The sequence below is a fragment of the Mus musculus genome, chromosome 9, assembly GCF_000001635.26.
Source record: "Mus musculus strain C57BL/6J chromosome 9, GRCm38.p6 C57BL/6J".
Classification (NCBI taxonomy): Eukaryota; Metazoa; Chordata; class Mammalia; order Rodentia; family Muridae; genus Mus; species Mus musculus.
Window position 1 is genome coordinate 47,230,497 of NC_000075.6, and position 21,631 is coordinate 47,252,127.

Sequence of the window (21,631 nt, forward strand, 5' to 3'; positions counted from 1 at the left end):
TATGAGGACATGGGTTTGCATGCCCATTGCTAACCCTAAAAGCCAGCATAGTGGCACACATCTGAAACCCCCATCTGGGGAAGCAGAGACAGGAGGACTCCTGGGAATTGCTGACCGGACCTCAACATCAGTGAGAGACCTTATATCGAAAATAAAATTGGGGAAGTCTTGGGTTCAACTCTAGCCTTTACACAGTTGCAAATATGTACATGCACATGAACACACACACACTTATTTCACTCACACACACACACACACACACACATGTATATATATATATATATATGTATATATATATATATATATGTATGTATATGTATGTGTGTGTGTGTGTGTGTGTATATATATATATATATATATATATATATATATATGAATGAATGAAACTGTAAAGAGGCTTTGCCTAAGATTTTGCATCTTCAATACTAAACTCCATTTCTTTTCCAGGATAATGGGTACTTACAAACCCTCCTTGGAGGCTTCTGCCAGCTTCTTCTCACTGCCCACTACTCCCCAACTGCACTCTCTACTCCGGTGACACAAAACCACCTGTCCTTCTCATCAGTTACTACACAGCTCTCTACTTTCAACTTATCTCTCTTCTTTTTCTATTTGATAAGTTTCAGATCAACCTCTACTCAGTGAGCCCTCTCAGGAGCCTTGTCTGTTTTCTCACCCCTGCTTCCAGAGATCAGTCTGCTGTGTGCATTGAAATGTGTTGATTACTTTAAAGGTTGTTTGAACTAATAGACTGTTGGCAACTTGGGAATTAGAGACTGTATGTATCCCCCCTTTTGCATTTGTATATAAAAGTGATTTTTGTGGGGTGGGAGTATTTGAATGAACAAATGAAATGTTTGTACTCATTTTGTTTGTTAAAGACTAGAAATGAAGAGAAAATTTTGAGGCCATTTGGATTCAATGAATCTTTAATTCATGAAAAAATGTGGTTATGCTGAGACTTTTGGCTTCACATTACCTGAAAACACAGAGTTAAGGCTGTGATGGCTCGGTAGGTAAAATCCCTGCTACATAAACTTGAGGACCTGAGTTCAGACCCCCAGCAGCCATGTAAAAAAGTCACCCATGATTGAAGTGACTATGTAAGCCCCTTTGCTGAGAGAGAGGAAAATAGAGACAGGGAGATTCCCTAGCTCACTGACTGGTTAACCTGACCAAATTAGAGAGCCCTAGCTTCAGTGCGAGCCTGTATCTCAAAAGCTGAGATGGAGTATTTTAAAGAAGATGCTTGATACCTCTTAGTTCCACATGCACACACAAATCTATGTAGTACCTCCATACCCCCACATACATATGCACATGCACAATTAACTGGTTCCCTGTAAAATTAGAAAAGGACACTGCTGTGTGCAGTGCACGTGATGGACACACCCTAGCATTTCTTTTGCTGTGTTAGTACATGGGGTGCCCTGTGTGGAGGGTACAATAGAATACCTGTCACTCAGGGAAAGATGACCATACAGTCTATCACTAATTCTGCCACACACCCTTTGGGAATTTGGAGGTGAGGTCATCTGGGATCCAGGGATGAGTTGATGGGAAAGAAACGCCGGGATCGGGGGAAAATATTTAACAAACAGCGGGTGTTGGGTCTTCACTTTTGTGTTGATATACTGAAATGTCAAAGAGAAGCAGCTAAAGGAGGAATTATTTACTTTATTGCAGGGCTTCCAAGGGTTCCTTCCATCCTGACAAGGAAGAAAAACAGCACAGAGAAGGGAGACAGGAAGGAACTATAGACAAGATACCTATAATTACAAAACAGCAAACAACCAAACCAAACAGCAACAACAACGAAACGCAACCAAACAAACAAAAAACCCTGTCTAGGAATCTACTTCTTTCAGCCAGATCACACCTCCTAAAGGTTTCAGAACCCACTATACTTACACCAGCTGAGGCCTCAGGCCGGTGAACATGAGAGTACTGTGGTCCATGAAACACTGTGCTTAAAGGTAACCATCAAGCCCACCAATCAGCTATGTAGCCTTCTATAAAATTTATCAGCATCTGTGTGATGCACACTTTGGCTGAGGTGACTCTGGGGTGGGTGCCTTGCTGTGTTCTGCATTTTAAGAGGCTCAGCCCCCCACCCAGACCCCACTTACTTGTCAATCAACAGTGTCTATCCTCTCCCCAGCTAGAAATACACAAATGTCTCCAGATGTGGCCAGATGTCCCCTAGGGGCAAAACTGCCTCCAGCTGAGAGTGTTGCCATGTTAGAGGGTGGTCCCACTGGTAAAACAGGGAGAACGACATGTTTTTTCTGGCTGACACTCGATTTGAATGGGATATCATAATGGATGTGCCATTGTTTTGAACTGTCTGACTACTGTTCAGATTTGGGTAACTGTTTTGACAGACTTTGTCTACTCAACTTATTCACATAAAAGCCTGTATGTCACCCAAGTGCCACCACCCTTCTCTAACTGCCCCAAATCCTAGTAGGCACTTGAGCTATTGAGTTATGGAAACAGTTCTGTTCCCAAAGGTCGGTGAGACACTGGAGTTTGAAGTCACTCGGCCTAGCACCACCATGGTACTGGTTGTCTAGTGGGTACCACAGAAAACCTGGGTCATATAGTCCTGTGGACATGAGACTGTAGTGGTATACAAAAGGAATGCTCTAAGAAGTTCCCTAAAACTTTGACAGACAGATTTAAAGGCCAAGGACCTCTTAAAGCGTTGAATATCCAATATTCATTTTTACAGTTCAAGTCTGTGAGCTGGCAAAAACAAAAAGTAAAGTTATTCTCTTAATTTCAACTTTCCAGGGGCCTCGGACAACCAAAACTTCCAAGAGATAATCAAGAACCCGCTACATCTGTGATACTTAACCAAAAGGCACCGGAGACATTCAGCCAACTCTTCTGGAACCTGGTATGTGTGGGGAGGCACTGCATGTTTAGCCAAATAGTGTTGCTCATGATTTCCTCATTTCATGAAGCTCCAACAAGAAGACACTAAAAGACAGAAACATCTGGACAAGGATCTCTTAGTCAGTCGCCTCATATTGTGATTGATTTCTAGAAGAGCTCCCATCCCAACAGTCAACTCTTGTAGTTTATCCTTAGATTGAGAGTCCTCATTCTCAGAACAGGTACCACTAGGCAAGAATAAGACCTGGCTTGTTCAGGAACCCAGGAGCCCACATCGCTGGATCCCACTGCCCCCTTCCCAGGCCATTCCCTTCTTAGGCTTTCAGCATTTCTAATTCCAGGTAGAATTTCCAAGGGTTGTTCCACACACCTGGAGACAACATTCACCTTAGCCTCTAGCCCAGACTGTACCTGTCACCCTCCCCTAAAGACCAGGCTTCTACACAAATATGAAAGGTTGCTATGAGTATATAGGATACCTACAAAACCATAGAGGTTCAGATCCTCCGGAGAGATCTGCACACAGAGTCTAAAAACATTTAGCTTAATAAAGCCACAAATACACAAATACTCTACACTGCTAGAATTATTTTTGTAGAATATGTGCAGAGTGAATAGGAGCCTGCAGCAATACCAGCCATGGCAAATAGAATCACCCAGTGACTTCCGTGCTGAGTAGATTTGGAAGTGACTCTATAACCTTTAAAATCCTCCTATAAGGTGGCCCTATAATTATTTTGATCCATCGAGCTTCACGTCAGCAGCTATGACAAAAGGGCTTTCTGCCAGGCAGGCAATCACTTTGGGCCTCGGTTTCCCTCTCTGTATAAAAAATGAACAAGCCCATAGCTGCTGTTAGCAGGGAGAACAGAAGGAAGATAGCTCTATTAAGTACAGCCAGGAAAAGGTCTACAATAAAGCGAGACCAGCTCAGCTCTAATGGCATTTGGTGGGCCTCTGGACACAGATCCAAAGACGGGGACATGCAAAGCAGGGAATTGGTAGCAAAATGCTTTGGTAACTCAGCTTTTTAATTATATAAACCTGTGGCCAGCACAGGGACACTTCTACCCCCCGAAGCCAGAAGCCCAAAAGGTGTTAACACAGATGGTTTCAGTTGGTAGTTGTGGGGTACAGTAAGGCTTCCCTGCTCCATGCAGCATCACCCATTAGAAAACAAAAAAAGGTACAGTAAGCCACGGAGCTCCTCCATTAATTGCTAAGTAAGGGGGAAAAAGGAGAAGAATAAAGTGCTTTTACCTGCTCGGCTGGATAATTAAAAGCTGCCTGAAGCACAGCTAACCTTTTTCATTATGGCAGTGTTCATTATAAAGCCAGAAAGAATTAACTACACTGCATTATCAGATATCGAAAAATATTAATAGCAAAAGTGAGAAAGGGAAAGGAGGAATTTTGGGCAAGTTAATTAAACCACACGTCCTCCATGACTTATTAACTGACTGGTTGAGCTTCCTGGAGCTCCCTGAGTCCTGGGAGCAGGGCCTCGGAAACCTGCTCCTCAGGAAATGAGTTCCCAGCCCAAAGAATTGCTTTTCCTTCCCTCTTCTACAATTTCTTTTTCTTTCTTTCCAAATATGGCGAAGTGAGTCAAATCCTGGGCTAAGGCCACCTTGGAGCCAGTATTGACGGACGCTCAGAAGGTTACCACCAAGGGACTCTCAGGGAGTCACCGTCTTCTGTGCTTCTGTTGCCCAGAAGGTAAGAACAAGTACGTGTGTGCTTGTGCCTGCTCCTGTGCGAGCGTGTGCGTGTGTGTGTGTGTGTGTGTGTGTGTGTGTGTGTGTGTGTGTAGGTGCATGTGCAGGAGAGTATGGTATTTGTGTAGAGGTCAGATATCAATGAATGGCCTCATTCATTCTGTACCTTATTTTTTGAAACAGGGTCTCTCAGTGAACTTGGAGCTCTCGGATTCAGGTAGATTGCTTGACCAGGAAGCCACAGGAATCCTCCTGTCTCTCCCTCCCCACCACAGGGATTACAAACTCCTATTACCATGTCAAGCTTTTGGACCTGCATTCTAAGGGAATGAAATCAGGCTCTCAAGCTTACATGGCAAGCTTTGTGGCCTGGGCCATCGCCACAGCCGTGATACAGTAAAACCAGTTTATAAGGAAGTCTCTTTGCTACCTCTGTAGCCAGAGGTTGAGAGTGAGTTTACACAGATCTATCTGTTCTCTCAGACATCTGTTCATGGGGCCTGCAGCTCCAGCTTGACACAGTGCTTAGAATTGGGGTGCACTAGAGGGGTCCTGAGTCTAGTGCTTGGAGTTGGGGTGCACTAGAGGGGTCCTGAGTCTATAGGACTAATGTCATTAACAATTGCAGTGACCAGCAGTGGCTCAGAACAGGGGTTAGGCCCTGGCACTGTAGCAGGGAGGCCTGCTGGGGGAAGCTTGCGGTTACTGCAAATATTTGGCTGAGGTGTCCTCCTCTGCAATGCTCTGAAGGGCTTCCCTGCAGGAGGTTCTCTGCATGAGTTCACCTGTCACCACAGGGTTGGGGTGGGGAGGGGTCAGAATAGGGAGGTGGGAAGAAGTAACATCCTCTCTGGCAGAGGGAACAAGGAAGGGAATATAAGCATTTTCATTTAGCAAAAAGCAAAATTGATGCCAGAGAAAATGTACTATTGATTTCTTTTCTCTTCCTGCTGGCACTGGACCTTTAAATGAAGTCATAGACCAATTGGGACTCCAGCTCTGATTGGTGGCGCTCCGGTCTAATCTCATTTTGAGAGTCTAGTTTGCATGATTGGTGGTGACATGCGGAGGTTTCTCTTTAGGCAGAGTAAGGTGATCAATTTTCCAACATGCCATCATGACAACCAGACATTGTTCCGGAGGGTTCCCATTCTGCACTTGTCAGTGGGCTCTTCCTCGGGCCTTATCATGACCCCAGTAACAGCTCTGCCCAGAAACTCAAGGAACTGAGCCACATGCCCAAGGAGGGGCTTCCAGAAAATGGATGGGAGTGCTGTTTCATTAACTCTTAGCCCACGAAGAATTCGTACAAAGACATCAGGAAAACCCAGCTGGAAGGGGGAAGAATCATCAAATGGCTGCCGGAAAGTGGTCAGAGAGAATAAAGAAGTTAAAAAGGGTCTAGTGGTCCAGTCTCTTCCTGACCACAGTACATTTCTGTGTTTTACACAGCACCTCTAGGCATTTCTCCAGCCCACTACCCCCTTGCTATAGCAAATGAAGTTCAATATCACTGCAACTGGGCCATTTTCTTGTTACCTGAGTTATACATTTAAGGTAAAGCATTTAAAATGGTACCTGGCATTTATTGGCACTCAATAAATGGCATTGATCCTTCAGCACCTTGCATCTTTATTGGGAACTTTCCATGAGTTCTCAATACCTTAAAATGTGTTGAAAGGGATGTTTAGAGATAACATAGAGGAGACATGAGCATCTCGGGGCAATTGTTCTTGGGACATAAAATGACACATTGGACGACAAAAGCATTTATTCATATTTAGCAATTCTTTTCTCTCTGGTTTTAATCTACATTTTTAGAGACTGGAGAAAGATAAGTATTTTACCCACTTTCTAGACTTAAGGGGTTCCAGTGGGAAATAAGTCGATTCTTGGAGTTATCCTTCTTTATGGGGCATTAAGAACTTCCTCTCTTTTAGGAATGGTCACAACGGATAAAATTCTTGGTGCCAAGACTAGGAGCAGTGTTGGGTTAAGACCATGTAAGAATATCCTGCAACCAAAGAAATAACTCAGTGAAATCATAGCATGAACTACACACATGTGTTGAGGCAGGTGCGCACGCAAACACACACACACACACACACACACACACACACACACGGGGCAGGTGGGCTAAAATAAAATAAATTAAATAAATAAATAATAAATGTTAAAACAAAGAAAAGCGTGGGCTAGGGAGATTGCTCAGTGGTTAAGGCGTGTGCTACCCAGGTGTGAAGACCAGAACTCTGAGTACCAGAATAAATTCCTGGCAAGCCTGATAGCCCACCTGGAGTTCTAGCACTCAGAAGGCAGAGACAAGGGATCTCTGGAACAAACTGGCTGGCCAGCAAGGCTTGCTGTACTGCTGAGCTGCAGATCCAACTGAGAAGCCTTGTAAGGTGGAGAGTGGTCAAGGAAATCTCCCCGTGTCGATCTCAGCCCTCAGCATATGCCCGTTCACACACATATACATACGCACTTCCATACACAAATGTACTTATACGCGTGTACACACACAAACACACACACACTCCAACAAAAAACAAAACAGGCAGACAAATAAACAAATAAGCATAAAGATCCTTGGCGATACAAGGGGGTAGGAAAAAAGTAGAAACGGACTGACTCTTTGCTTGGTTCTGTCTGTCAGATAACCCTTCTCCTGCTCCTCTAGCATCTTTCAGAGGCCAGAACAAGGTCTACCACCCCAAGATGTCTTCTGTGAGTGAGGCCAGCCCTTTGGAGACCTGCTTCTCTTAACTGCCATAACTGTAGTGTTAGCTACATCGTATATTGGATTGCCCTGGATTGTCTAGTCTGTTTCTTTATCCCAGAAAGTTTGACAGTATTTTGATACTCATGTCTTCCTGTTCTGCTAACTAAAGGTGTCAATAAGTACCTTTAACAGTTGGAAGGGTGGATCAGATAAGCCAGAGGACCTGAGTGTTATCTTCCGGCATGGAGGCCATGTAATCAAAGCGCTGGGGAGGCAGACACTGGAGGGTCCTTGGATTTTACTGACAAGCTTGTCTAATTGATGAGATCTAAAAGGCTCATAAAGAAGCCATCTTTAAAAAGGTGGACAGTGTTGCTCAGGATGACACCCACAACTGCCTCTGCTCTCCAAATGCATGCATAGACATGCAAAAACACAAATATGCAAAAGAAGTGCTTCCCCGATGATATTCATTGACCTTTATCTTTTGTTCATGTGAATATTAATGTACAGTGTCTTAGTGAATTAGTCATATTGTTGTCTAGGCAGTGTATAGCACAATACCTGATACAATTAACTTATAAATAGAAGGAGCTTGTTTTAGCCCGTGGTTTGTGGAGCTGAAGTCCATGATGGCCTAAGAACCTCACTTTGGGCCTGTGACAAAGAAACGTGTCATGGCAGGAGAGTACAGTGAAGATAAGCACTGATCTTGTGACCCCAGGAAGGAAAAATGAAAAAGGAGGCACTGAGGTCCCATGATGTCATTCAAGGCCATGCCAACAATAATCTTAAGACCTCTTCCAGGCCACACCTCCTAAAGGTTCAGCTACCTTCCAGGGGCACCCTTGTAGAAACCATGCTGTTGGCACCTAACCTCCAGATTATCTGTGAGCACCTGGAGGAAAACAGCACTTATGGATCTTTCTATATTCATCATGCCAGGCACACACACAGTCCATATGTTTGTTAGGTTGAGTCGGGTTGAGGTGAATTGTATTCATTTCCTGCCTCCCATAGGGCATAACTTGGGAATGGGCAAGACCTGAACAATGACCAAGCATCTACAGGAGGTTCGGAATTAACCCCGTCGTTTCTTCATGTTAAGTTAACATTTCATGACTGTGGAGTAAAGACATGTATGGGTTTTCTGAATTTGTTCACCCTAAGTCTATAGACAGCCCCCAGAGGACAATAGTTACCACATTCCTTCTGCAAGTTCATTTGCTTTTATTTTCCAAAAAAGAGTAAGAGGAGATAAAACTAAAGGAGAAAAACCATACAACTTGGTAGAAAGAAGCAACAGATGTTTTTGGAAATCCTAAACAAATGTATCTTTGGTTCGAATCCCTTTTAACCCATGTGAAATATGCCAATGTTCTATCTTTAGTTTTCTTCTAAATATAAAGTACTATATAGTACTGTCTATACACTTGGTGAATTTGGATAGGCTAGTGAACCCTCTGGGCTTTTCATGTCTTTTTATGGTGTTAATTCAGATCGTCTCTAAGTTTCCTTCCTATTCTAACATCCATGTGATTTTTGTAGATGTTCTTGCTTATTTCTCTCTGTTGATGATGGAAAAACAAACAAACAAAGGAAAGATACATACTTTCTCCAGACACTACACAAGAAGCATATTAGTATGACCAGTTCTGAACAGCTGTAGTGATTCTGCTCAGGGTCTTCTGCATAATAATTGCCTTTCACAATAACATAGAATATAGCTAATGGTTTGCTTACATGTAGTATATTGGGGTCCATGAGGTCAAAGTCCATGCCCGAAGATGGCAGCATGCCTGAATGCTTGGTCACAACAGAGAGCTGTGGGGCTACCCAAGTCAAGGAATCATGAGCATCTTTGTGGACTAAACTACGATCAGACAGAAATTCTATTCACTGCAGTTTACAGAACCTTTGACAGGCACTTTGCAATTTCTGGTCAAGTGTTCATTATCTAGTTTGTATTATTCCCTGAGCCTGACCTCAGCTGACTAAACTCACAGGAACATGTACACACACACACACACACACACACACACACACACACCGAGAGAGGGGAGTGGAGATTGCAGAGTGCTTTATATCATTTAAGTTTTAAGTACATTATCACATTGGTGTTTCTCTGGACTCTGAAGTACTGACTAAAAGCCATTCTTTTTCATGCCAGAGAGATGGAGGTCAAAGCTCTGCACCCCATGTCTTCAAAAATACCCCTAGAGCTCTGTCTCTTCCTCTTTTCATCCTGGGGCAGGTGGCAGAATCTTGAGAGGATTTCCCAGATCTAGAAACTCCTCCAGGAAGCCTGTGTCAGAGAAGTTGCTTCTCATGTCCCCCAGAGCTCAGTAACCCTCAGTGGGGAGGAAGTGAAAACTGTCCCCTGCCAGAGCCCAGTGCACAGATAATTAATAGGTGACCACAGAACTGGACAAATGCAGAGTGACAGCAGGCTTACCTTTCCTCTAGCCTGCACCTCAGCTAACATTAGTCCTAAAGCAAGCCTGGGCCTTGTTGACATGTTGTTCCTTTTCATTAATAAATAACTGCCCGAAGCAATTACACTTCAGGAAACTAACCTTATTTTTCTCTTTCCTCTGAAAGGCACCAAAAATTAAAAGCAAAGATCCTTAAATCAACTGGACTACTTCTGGGCAGATGTTCCAGAACCGTCTGTCTAATGGGAAAGAGCTCTGTGGAGAAGCAGTCACCATCCTCCAGACTCCAGGCTGCAACCACACCACAAGGCTCAACAGTGCGGTGAAGACCACGGGACATATGAGACCCTGACCCTCTGGACCTCTCGGAACTCTGCTAGCAAAAGAGCACTCATTTTGGAGCTACAAGTGCATGCCAGTCTCGGTTGTGCGCACGTTTGTGTGTGTGTGTGTGTGTGTGTGTGTGTGTGTGTGTGTGTGTGTGTTATGGGGGCGGGGCATGGGTGTTGCACACACATGAGTGGCTTTTCATGCAGGGGATTCAAACTCAAGTACTTATACTATATGGCAAGACCTTTTTCCTCCTGAGTTATCTCTCTAGTCCCTCTGATCTTTTCTAAGTCAAAATAGTGTTATTATAAATATCACAATACTTTAACAACAAGCAGTCCCAATTTTGAGTCTGGGTAGCAAAGGACAATAAAACATGGCCTTGTCAAATAGCATGCATGTTCGATTGTATAGTTTCTGTGAGTCATGGATCCAGGAGTGTCTTCTCGGGGTGTCACGGGTGGCAATCGAGGTGACAGCATAAACTGCAGTTTCACTCAAGGCTCAGCTGAGGTCTGCCATGAAGCCGGTGCCATCATTCAGGTCAGCCCAGGATGCTGGCTGGATGCCTTCCTTGGTCCCTTGCCATCCAGGTCTTTCTGCCAGGCAGCGCACGTCATGGCAGCAAGCGTCCATACACATCAAGCAGTAAAGAGACACTTGGAAAGGACAGTCACTTTATAATCCTAATCCTGGAAGTGACATCCCATCACCTACCATATTCTGCACATTAGAAACAAGCCACAGCACCCTGCCCACCCTCCAAAGAGGGCAGTTAGACAAGGGCACAGACACTGAGAAGTAGGGATCACCGGGAATCTTTTTAGCCACTAGCCATGATTTCTGAACTTTACATTCTTGCACTATATGTAAATATTACAATAACAACCTCAAGAATTAAAGAAAAACACTCATCAAGACCGTGTAGAGAGCATGGTGTGGAGTGGATGACATACAGAAGCTAAGTGCCGGTCCTCCTCCTAGACACAGATAAGCTGGGAGGTTTGTATGCAAAGGAGGCTATGGAGCGATTCTTCACTGCCAAAACAGGACAAGGAAGCAAGTCAGGGACCAGAAGCGATGGCAACGGAGAGCTTGCCTTCTCTGGCTATAAAGGGCAGCACCGCCCTGGAACTATAGGTTAGGTTAGGTGTGTCTGAGTCAGAGGGACTGGGGAGATGGCTCAGTGGGTAAAGTGCTTGCTACACAATCATAAGGACCTCAATTTAGATCCCCAGAACGAAGTACAAAAGCTGGGTCAGCAAATGCCTGCAATCCCATTGTTTAGAAACTAGAGCATCCCTGGAGTTCACTGGACAGACAGTCTCGCCAAATCAGTGAGTCCCAGATCCTGTGGGGGATCCTGTCTCAAAAAAACAAGGTGGAGAGCAATTGAGAAGGACGTCCAGTGTCAACCTTCACATTCACACTCACATAGAGGCATACAACATGTACAAACACACATGTAAAGGGTGGAGCCTCAATGCTAAACTGAGTGCAAGCTAAGGCCAAGCAGCCTTATCTTGCTGTAACTAGGGATCCTAGACTCCCCTTTTCAGGCCACCTCACCACCCCACTCAGTGACTTGAGACAGCCCTGGAACATTCCCAGAGGGGTATTATAAGGAATAGTGTCTCTCGCTCCCCCTCCCCCAAGGTCACTGGACAGTGGAGCCAGCACTGAGCGCTGATCGCTTACTTTACGTCTCTAATTCTTACCAGTTCATTAAAGCTTGACCTTCTGAGATTCTACGGCAACTGTGGATGTCCAGCCAGAGAAACCATTATATTTTAAAGGCTGTTAAACTGTCCGGTGATAGTTTAGCTTCTTTTTCTTTATATTTGATAGCAAATCATCAATCACTTTTGTAAACTTCCATGTAAAAACGTGGGAGAGAAAGATGGAGAATTATGTGAAATTATAGTGGAATGAAGCAGTTAAATTTTTCTCTATCAGCGGAGGCGAGGTGAGGTGAGGCGAGATGATGGTCAATTATCTTTTTCCACTCTCTGATAAATCGCCAGCACCATTGAGGCTGTCAGTGCCTGACTCGTGACAAGCAGAGAGGGGTGTCAATGTGACAGGAGACCTGGGAACCAGGGCCAGCCCTGCAGATGGAGCTGGGACTGTTCCAACCTAAGCCTTAACTCTTTGCCTGGGAGCATCAGCAGGGGTCTTGACCCTGTCCCAGAATATCCTCTTTCTCTTCTGGTCACTGCAATGTCCTTCCTCCATGTTAGGAGCTTCAGAAACAGCTGCCTCCATCCCCAGCAAACATACCTTCTCCGGTGCGTTCAAAATCAACTTCATTGTTCTCCCCGTGTCTCAGCTAAGCCAATGATGCATCATTCTCCCAAGGCCTTTAACTAGAGACATCATCATGAGAGCCCCAAACGCCTCCCCTTTCTTTACTGCCTCCAACAACCAATTTGCCTTTGAGTGTGTTCTGTTGTCTAACACAATCATTTGTCACATCTGTTGCATTTCCTCTGCTGCTGCCTACATCCTGCCTTGTCACTGTTCCTCTGATTGGTTAGACGCGGCCTCTTAACTATAGCCCATAGTTTCAGTGTACACACAAGCACACAACTGCACACATTTATTCGCACTCACACATATACACACATGCACTTATACACACACACTCATTCTTTCTATCACACACATATTCACATTCACACTCACACATATACATATGTACACTTATACCCACACACTCATTCTTTCTATCACACACATATTCACATTCACACATATACACACATTCACTTATACATACACATTTATTCTTCCTATCACATACATATACTTACATACATTTATATATTCACACTCACATACCCACCTGCACTTAATGATATATACACACTCATGCCCGCACCCACAATACTCTTATATACACACTCATTCTCTTTTAGTCAGTTTTAGGGTTATAAGTGGTAACTTTCAGGTAAAATGTTTTGGCCTGATGACCCATTTCTCTGCAGGATCATTAACCACGGGAAAAGGACAGGAAGATTGGAGGAACAAAGTGATGGGCAGTGTGATAGGACCAACTTAGACATAATTAGGCTGGTGAGGAAACGCATCATACGTTAAAATATTTAAGTTATGGAGATCAGCTCTGGGTAGCTTGTTATAATGTGTCTTAAAAAGCTGGAATGACGGTTACACATCTCTTGGAACAGAAGGGAGACTGAGAAAAAAAAAAAGCTGGGAAAGTAAGGATGCATGGCCTTAGACATGATGAAACCTCCCTCGGAGGTGCAGACACTAATGTGGCATGTCTCTGGTTTCCAATCAACTCTCCCTTTCAAAAATCCAATCAGAAAAAGAAGTAATAGGAATGGCTTGAGGCCACCGTGGTAAGAAGAGAGAGGTCAGCAGAGCCCTATGACTGTGTGTGAATGGGAGGGTGACATTTTCCTTCTTCCCAGACTACCTAGATCACACAACCAGGACCACTTCCTGTGCGGATGCACCTGCTTTTCCACTGTCTACAGCTGTCCCCCTTCCCTATCTCAGGAGCACAGTTTTCATTGTCTAATATTGAATATCAAAATATCAGAAGCTGAGCAATTGAACAAATGCATTCATTACCTGACAACTTCCTGAGAAGAGTCAAAGCAGGTAGGTCCTGGGTCCCCTGTGTCTCATTCATAGCCATGGCTATGGCATTGAGTGTAGTCACTCTCATCTGGATGTTCACCAGGAATCTGTTTCCATGCTCGTTCAGTTGGTGAGGAAGGTCATGTCTTTATGGTTGTGGGAAGTCATGGGTCATGGTACTTGGAAGTAACTATACTGGCACTTGGGCTATCTCAACTTGAGCCATCAAGCTCCCAGGAGGGCCTCTCTCTCTGAAAATGCTCCATCCCTCTTTGGGGTGGCCTTTACTAGATCAAACATTGCCAAGGAAAATAGCCCTCTTGATTATCTCCAAATCAACCATTTATTATCTCTGCCACATCCCTTCACCATTATCATAATCTGCTGACTAGAAGCAGGTGACTGCCCTGCTCTTAATTAAAGGGAATGTGTTGTTTAAGGGGTTATGAGACTGGGGATGGGGGTCATGAGGGTTCTTGGAATGTCTGCCACAGGGACTCACAGCTGTCCATCAGGCCAGGAAGGTTTAGTATCCTCTGGAAGCTCTTCTGGTCTTTCTCATCTGCCCATGCCCAGGCCTCGGTAGTCTTAGTGCCTTCATTTAGCAAGCTCATCCAGGCAGGCCAGCCATCAGCCCGTTTCTCTGACATAAGCAAATGGGAGGTTTTAGCCCAGGAGGCAAGCAGAGAAAGTCCACGTTGGCAAGACGTATTTGACTACACACTTTTGACACCCACTGCATAGGTTCTGACTTCTATCCGATTTCTAACTTCAGAATGATGAAAGGAAAGTTGTGGTTAACCAAACTACACCCTCTGTGGGCTTCTAAGTATGTGAGGCACCCATGAGGTAAGGCCATTCTCAGTTGGTCACTACCAGAGGAATCTCCATAATCTAACAATTTGCACATTGAAGGAAATTGGAAGCTATTCCATGATGTCTACTGTGAGTGTACAAGGGGATATGCATGACTGGGCAGGCCCCTTCCAAGCTGGGGGAGGCTTTCTCCGCCTTGCTTTGGTCTTCAAATGGGATCTTCTCACCTACAGCATACCCTCAATTGTAAGAAGCCTTCTTTCCATAGCCTGCCAACAGAGATGCCCCAGCTCTTCCTACGAAGGGGAAATCCTGGGGTACATGGGGGGTATGTGTGCTCTGGCACCTGTCAACCTCCTCATCGTCTTCATTTTTGTCACCAATCCCTGTGCAATGCTTTCTGGGAAGGTAAATATCAATTTACTACCCTGTTCCTAAAAAAATTGAATCACAACAGACACAGTTAGACATTGCTCCACCGTTGTGCAGAACATGACTACACCAAAGAGAAGGCCAAGTCACCATATCCAATAGATAGATAGATAGATAGATAGATAGATAGATAGATAGATAGATAGGCAGAGGCAGAGGCAGAGGCAGAGGCAGAGGCAGAGGCAGAGGCAGAGGCAGAGGCAGAGGCAGAGGCAGAGATAGAAAACAAGAAACTGAGAGGCAGAGAGCATAAGGAATCAACTCAAGAACACACGGGAGTCAGAAGCCAGATGGACAACTAGACTCTACCCACGCCTCTGCATGCACTGCTGCCTGTTACAGATCCCAGATGAATCTCTAAATCTCCTGGGACTTAGACTGCTATTGACACCAAGAGCCTACTGGATCAGCTAGTGAGGCTCCTCAGATAAGCTGGTTAGTAACTACAGCAATGATTCATTACTTAGCAACTGAGGGGAGTGGGCTGCCGCGTTGGGCGCCTCTGTCTCAGCCTGGTTCCCTTCATTTGCAAGGGTGATGATCAGTTACTAACAGTTCATTGATATCAGACCAGGAAAGGGAAGAGACTCATATTTCAGGAAGAACATCCAAGACTCCAGAGCTAGGAAGGAGCCAGTGACCAGAAACCACATACATACACACTCCACACACATGAACACAGACACACCATACACATACACAGAAGACACCACACACTCAAACACAACACACACACATGAACACACACTCACAAACATACACATGAACACAAAACAATCACACACACACATACACACACAAGAAGTCACCAGTCTTTTATAATAACAAAGTACAACTCTGACATACTATCAACAAATTCCTACAAGTCTTAGTAGTCATGAGTCTTTGATATACTGTGGCCAATTAGCACTTTGTTGATGCTATCTCCTCCACCCCCGCCCCAGCAACAGGAGCGGGGGGGGGGGGGGGGGCGGGGAAGACAGCCGACAACTTATCATGGAGGGTCATACCACAGCGTAGTTGACCCATTCACCTCAATACTGAAAAGGTCATCAAAACAAGAACTGAAGAATCATCAGGTCAGTCCTGGTAAAAAATAATAATAATAATAATAAGGCAACCTTCCAGTTTAGCGTTTTATGGGATTCCTGAGTGAGCTAGCGGGCAGGCCTCTGGCTCCTGTGCCTCCTCTTGAACCCTTTCCCTTCTCTTCATTTGTTTTGTCCAATTCTGACATGTTAGTTTTCTTCTATCTGATTCTATTTCGCTTTATTTTATTATGATCCCTTAGAAGCCTGTTTGTGTTCTAATGAGAGACAGAGAGGGAGGGGCTCCAACTGAGAGGGAAAGTAAGGAGGAACTTGGGGAGGGAGAGGGAAGGGGAACCATCGTCAGGATACATTACGTGAGGGGGGCTCTGTTTTTAATTTAAGGGGAAAAAAGGAAACCTAAATAAAGAAAGGATGGTCGTCGTAGTAACAATTAATCAATATTGGCTCATTAATTGTAACAAATGTAGCGTGCTAATGTAAGATGTTAATAATAGAGGGAGCTCAGTGCCCTCCATATGGGAACTCTCAGAATCGTCTTCTCAATTTTCCTGTAAATCCAATCCCGCTCTAAAATAGTTTAATTTTTCTTTAGAAGGGAGTCTTTTTGGTGGCTGTGGCATGTTCCCATTGGTACCATGCTATTACCCAAGCTGTCCATGTGGATGTTTGATGAGCTGAGAAGATATATCATCATTATGCCTGCTTCATCCGTTGAAATAACTAAGGTTCTAAGATGGAGATTAAGCCAAGTCACCCCTGCCAAGAGTAGGAGTCAGGGGTTGTTTGTGTGTCACTAAGCCAGTGTTAGAAATGTAAACACACCTATGAGACCCCTGACTGATGGCCAGGGCACTTGTAGAGATGAACTCTGAACAGGAAGGGCTAAGATCTTGGTCAAGGCCAGTCACATGATCTCAAGCCTTAGCATGAGATAATAAATGTTCCCCTTTCTCTTGGGGTGGGGGTTCCAAAATCTCCCCTACTTCTTAAATGTGGGAAGCAGACACCGAACTCATTTGAAATATATTTGCCTGTCCAGAAAAGCACAAAGGGAGAAAGTTTTACTTTCTCTCTGTATCTGACCTTAAAATGTGACCCCATGAAATGTCAACCCTACTCAGCGTGAAAGAAGGAGGTCCAGACCCACACACAATGAGTCAGTGGGTGAAGATGAGAATATTTCTGGTTGTACTTCTGCATTGCGAGCATCTGTCAATCCCCCTGTCGTTTTAGATCCATCCAGACCATAAGAAGAATTAAGAGGGATAATTTCCCAAAATACATCCTAGATGTCTGAGAAGAAGAGATTCTGTTTGGGGAAGATGTAGGTGGCCAGGCCTTGCCACTGTCCACAGAACAGCATGTGACAAGAAGAGAAAGATAGTTGGTGTGCCTTAGCAGAGTGCACTGAGCTCACTGTCCCTTATTTTGTCCCAGCTACTGCTCCTGGGGTGAGTCATTTTCATCTTCTTTCATTACGTTCTCTTTTCTAGAAGAGGAGAGATTCAGACAACGTAATCTCTGAGCTCCCCTTCCCTCTGAACTCGGGTATGCCCTGATCTCCTTCATGATGGATGATAATGAAAAACTCAATCTAGGGGTTCTTATTGAGTGGAAGAGAAACAAATGGAGCAGAAGCTACAGGGCAATTCAGACACTGAACCGGATACTGAAGCCATGCCTTGAGGAGTCCCTGGCCACTTTCTCACAAGGATAGAGAGAATCCAACTAGCATGGAAATCACCAAGGACAACCCAGCAGCTGCCTGCTGGATTTATCAAGCCATGCTACAGGGTAGCTTGGTGACAGAGGGGTACTGGGGGCATCAAACATGTGCAATCAATTCTTTATGAACTTACAAGCTACCATCCCATCCCACTCCACACGGTCTAGTCCAACAACTTAACATATCTCAGTGTGGGTGGGTGGGTGGGGTTTCTGTGTGTCTTCACCTGTTCTGATCCACTTGGTGTCTCTATTTGTCTTATCTGAAAGATCTCCTAGATGAAATGAGGCCTGGAGGGAGGGGCATCCCTGGGATAGGAGAAAGTCTACCCAGCAGGGCAGTGAAAGTGAAATTTGAATCGCTGATAAATCTTCTTCTAACCTTAAGAGGAGGAATAAGCTGTGCTTCTGGGTCAGCCAGGGAATTCCTGCCCAAGACCCTGCTTTTCTCAGTGTCTTCTCTCTCGTGACCTATACCTTCCTCTCTCCTTTCTGCCTGCTGCATGCACACACATGCTACCTCACACACATGAGCATGCACACATATGAGCATGTACATGTGGGTGTTTGTGTGTGTATGTGTGTGCGCGTGCACTGCAATGCCTTGCCCCAGCCTCTCCTAAAGGCAGCAAATTACTCCTATCATTTTTTAAAAATGTAATCAACTGTATTTGATCTAGCAGGTCCTTTTGTCAGGACAGGTTTAAAAAAAAAACAGCTTGAAAAAGTGGATAAAATATAAATTAAAAAAGAAGAATGGGTCTGGTTATAATCAATAACCCCAGAATTATTGACTCCTCTGCCCATTACACCCTGATGCTGCTGTAATCTTGCTGGCAGATTCTATAAAGAACGCATCTGGGCAAGATGAGATGTCCATTGTCAAAAGTTATAATTCTCCTCGGCAGAGCTCCCAGAACAACAGCCAGACAGTTTCTGCAAGAGCAATCTGGTGTCTGAGAACCATATGACATCACTCTCAAAAACCCATTTTGTGCCTCTGCCCCAGGGCCATCTCTGTCCTTAGCTAGTTGGCAGGAAGGAAGCTGAACCAGAAGCCAGTGTTCAGGCATGACTGACTTTCCTTCACCCTCCCAGAGCCTTCTCTTCTGCACCCAGAGCAAAGGGCCTAGTACCAACAAGTGGGATGTTTCCTGGCATTCTCCATTCCTGTGTGCAAGTTGTCGATCCCGGGTGGCTATTCCCAGGATGTTTGGCTTGGTGGCAGAGTTTGAGTTGCTTTCTAGAGTTTTTCACCCAGGAAAGGTCAAGGCAGGTTATTTGTTTGCTTCAGCTGGGGAGAGCAACTTGTCTAGACAAACATTAGGAAGCAAGACCTGGTACCCAACAGAACCAAGACCTACAAAAAATTCAGGAAAAGTGTCAGCTGGGAGCCACCAATCTTGGAGCCCAAAGCCAGTTTAGGGTCCTTCTGAACTCCTGGCTTGATTTCAAGGTTATGTGAAGGGCATCAGCTTGGAGACTCTGTAACCTTGACAAAGCTCTTTGAGCCTTGGGGCCTTCCTTTGTATTATGAGGTGGCGGGGACGGTTAGAGTGGAAGTCCCTCTCAAATATACAACAAGTGACCAGTTCTCTCCAGCCCTCAGGAGGTTGGGTAGGACCTGTAACCCTCCCTCCCCATACTCAGGTTTCCCAGGTCTTACTGTTTGATGGCCCTGTCACCATCCCATAAAGACTCAAGGTCCCAGAAAGACCACACCCCTCATTTTCCCAAGCCAAACAGTGTTTTAGGATCTCCCTGCCATAGCAGGACCTCCAGAAAATCTGCATCAGGAACTCTCAGGTCCAAACCAGGAGCAAAGCCTACTGTGTTTGACAATGGAGATTTGCAGCCAGGAGTGAGTTTCCTTGGCAATATTGTCTGCCACCTTTATGAGCAGCAATTACATAGCATTTGGTACCTGGGACGGCAACAGGCAAGAGCTGACATGTGGAAACGCTCTATCACTCCGAGGCGCACAACGCCTTTGGTAATAAATATTGACGTTCATTAAGACAAAGCCAGAATTCAATCTATGCTGGGGAATTCTATGCTTCCGGCCTCCAGAATGGCCCTTATTTACAGGATGTCCCTAAGGGAATGAGACAGGCTGGCTCACCTTGCTCCCCAAGATACATTTTATTCAACAAACTTGTCCTGGGCAAGCGTGCGTCTGACAAGCCAATTTGAAAATGAATTTGGTACATTTTTTTAGTTGATTATTTATTCTGAGAATAAATGCCCGTTCTGGTCAGGCTGACAGATCCAGAGATGAGGATGAGAGAGACTCGTGTTCACTGCTCCCCAAATCTCCTCCTCCCCTAATGCAAGGAGAGTGCCTTGGGGTTAGGTGAGCTTCTTGGGCCTCTCTCATCCACGCCCCACCCAGCACAGATCACCTTCCGGACAAAAGCCAGCATGTCAAGCCTGAACTCTTAACAAATGGGCTACTAAAAATGTTTGGTGGGGGCTCTGTCTGCTCTGCCCTCTTGTGGGGTTGGACTGGGCCATCTAAGAGCTATCACTGGGGTTCTAAGACAGAGAGGCCAGAGCTTTGGAAAGGTTGTGGGATGGAGAAAAGGCTTCCTGTTATGTGACTTCCAATTTCCCTGTACCCCACTTTCCTACCTTGTTCTTAGGCCTACCTTGTTCAAGTACAGAAGCCCATTGCATAGGAAGGTAATACAGAGGACGAATGTGCTCTGAGAGTACACGTTGCACTCCTCACTTCTCCCTGCCTATCTAGCAAAATCCTGGACGGCTTTATGGAAGAGGAGGACTCGGTACAAATTTTAAAGGCCAGGGAATTTTGGAAGGGCACAGGGAAACAAAAGAATCACTTTTCCTTAAGAGACGGGGATGCGGGACCATGTGAGAGATCCAGAGTAGGTAACAACTAAAGCCATTGGAAGTCTAGGTCTGATGGTCTAGAGCCACGAGAAACCTGGATTCTGTGGTTGCAGAGATGGATGACTCAGGAGTGAAGAGCATTTGCTGCTTCCACAGAGAACCACAGTTTGGTTTCCAGAGCCTAGGCTCTGGAAATACACACATACACACACACACACACACACACACACACAGAGTTGTAACTGCAGTTCAAGGGATCTGTCTCCCTCTTCTGGCCCCCCATGGGAATTGCACACACATGGTGCACATATGTACATGCAAGCAAATAGATCATGGTGAAGGGGAGACTGAAGAGAAGGACTGGGTGGAGTTGGAGATGGAGAAATTTATCCAGAGAATTAGAGTGGTTTGTTGGGTGGTTTCAGACCATCAGACCTAGCTCCCGGTGCAAAGCTCATTGATGATCAAAGCCATTCTAACTGTATCCAGGTGAAGGATCCCAGTCTCATCCCCTTACATTACCCAGGGTTTATGGGTTGTGGTTCTGGAGCTCGGCAGGTACGGTTGTGAAGCCTGCTGTGATCTTCTGCTTGGCCCACCTGCCTTGCTGTCTCCCTGACACACAGTCTGCCTGCTCTGTGTACACACCACATGGTCACTTCTCACACTTAACCCGTTAAGAAGAGGCTGGTGGAATATGGGTTATAAAATCCCGATCCCTGGGGCAGGAAAGGTGCTCAGTGGTTAGGGGGTTGTACTCCTCGGAGGACCCAAGTTCAATTCTCAGTACTCAGGTCAGGCAGCTCAAGAATGCCTCTAACTCCAGCACCAGGGGATCTAATGCAATCTTCCGGACTCTTCAGACAACTTCACACACACACACACACACACACACACAGAGAGAGAGAGAGAGAGAGAGAGAGAGAGAGAGAGAGAGAGAGAGAGAGTTTAAAATTACCAACTTGAAAACTCCTGTTCTCCCCTAGAGCTCCCGTGGCACTGTAGACCCAGCTTTAGAGCCTGTGCTCGAAACCTCTG

At 45.1% G+C, this 21,631-nt stretch overlaps 2 long non-coding RNA genes across 3 annotated transcripts; one reads left to right on the forward strand and one right to left on the reverse strand.

Moving 5' to 3' along the window:
• Positions 1–1,826: 1,826 nt before the first annotated feature.
• Positions 1,827–10,397, forward strand: Gm31756. 2 transcript variants are annotated; one of them, XR_379357.4, is made up of 4 exons: positions 1,827–1,976; positions 2,797–2,902; positions 4,506–4,620; positions 9,943–10,397. It is a non-coding gene; the product is annotated as a predicted gene, 31756 (long non-coding RNA). The 2 variants fall into 2 exon arrangements; XR_870717.1 differs by lacking the exon at positions 9,943–10,397 and adding an exon at positions 4,803–4,887.
• Gm39332 lies at positions 8,555–12,744 on the reverse strand. Its single transcript, XR_870716.1, has 2 exons — positions 11,825–12,744; positions 8,555–11,469 (listed from the first exon to the last, which is right to left on the reverse strand). It is a non-coding gene; the product is annotated as a predicted gene, 39332 (long non-coding RNA).
• Positions 12,745–21,631: the final 8,887 nt, after the last annotated feature.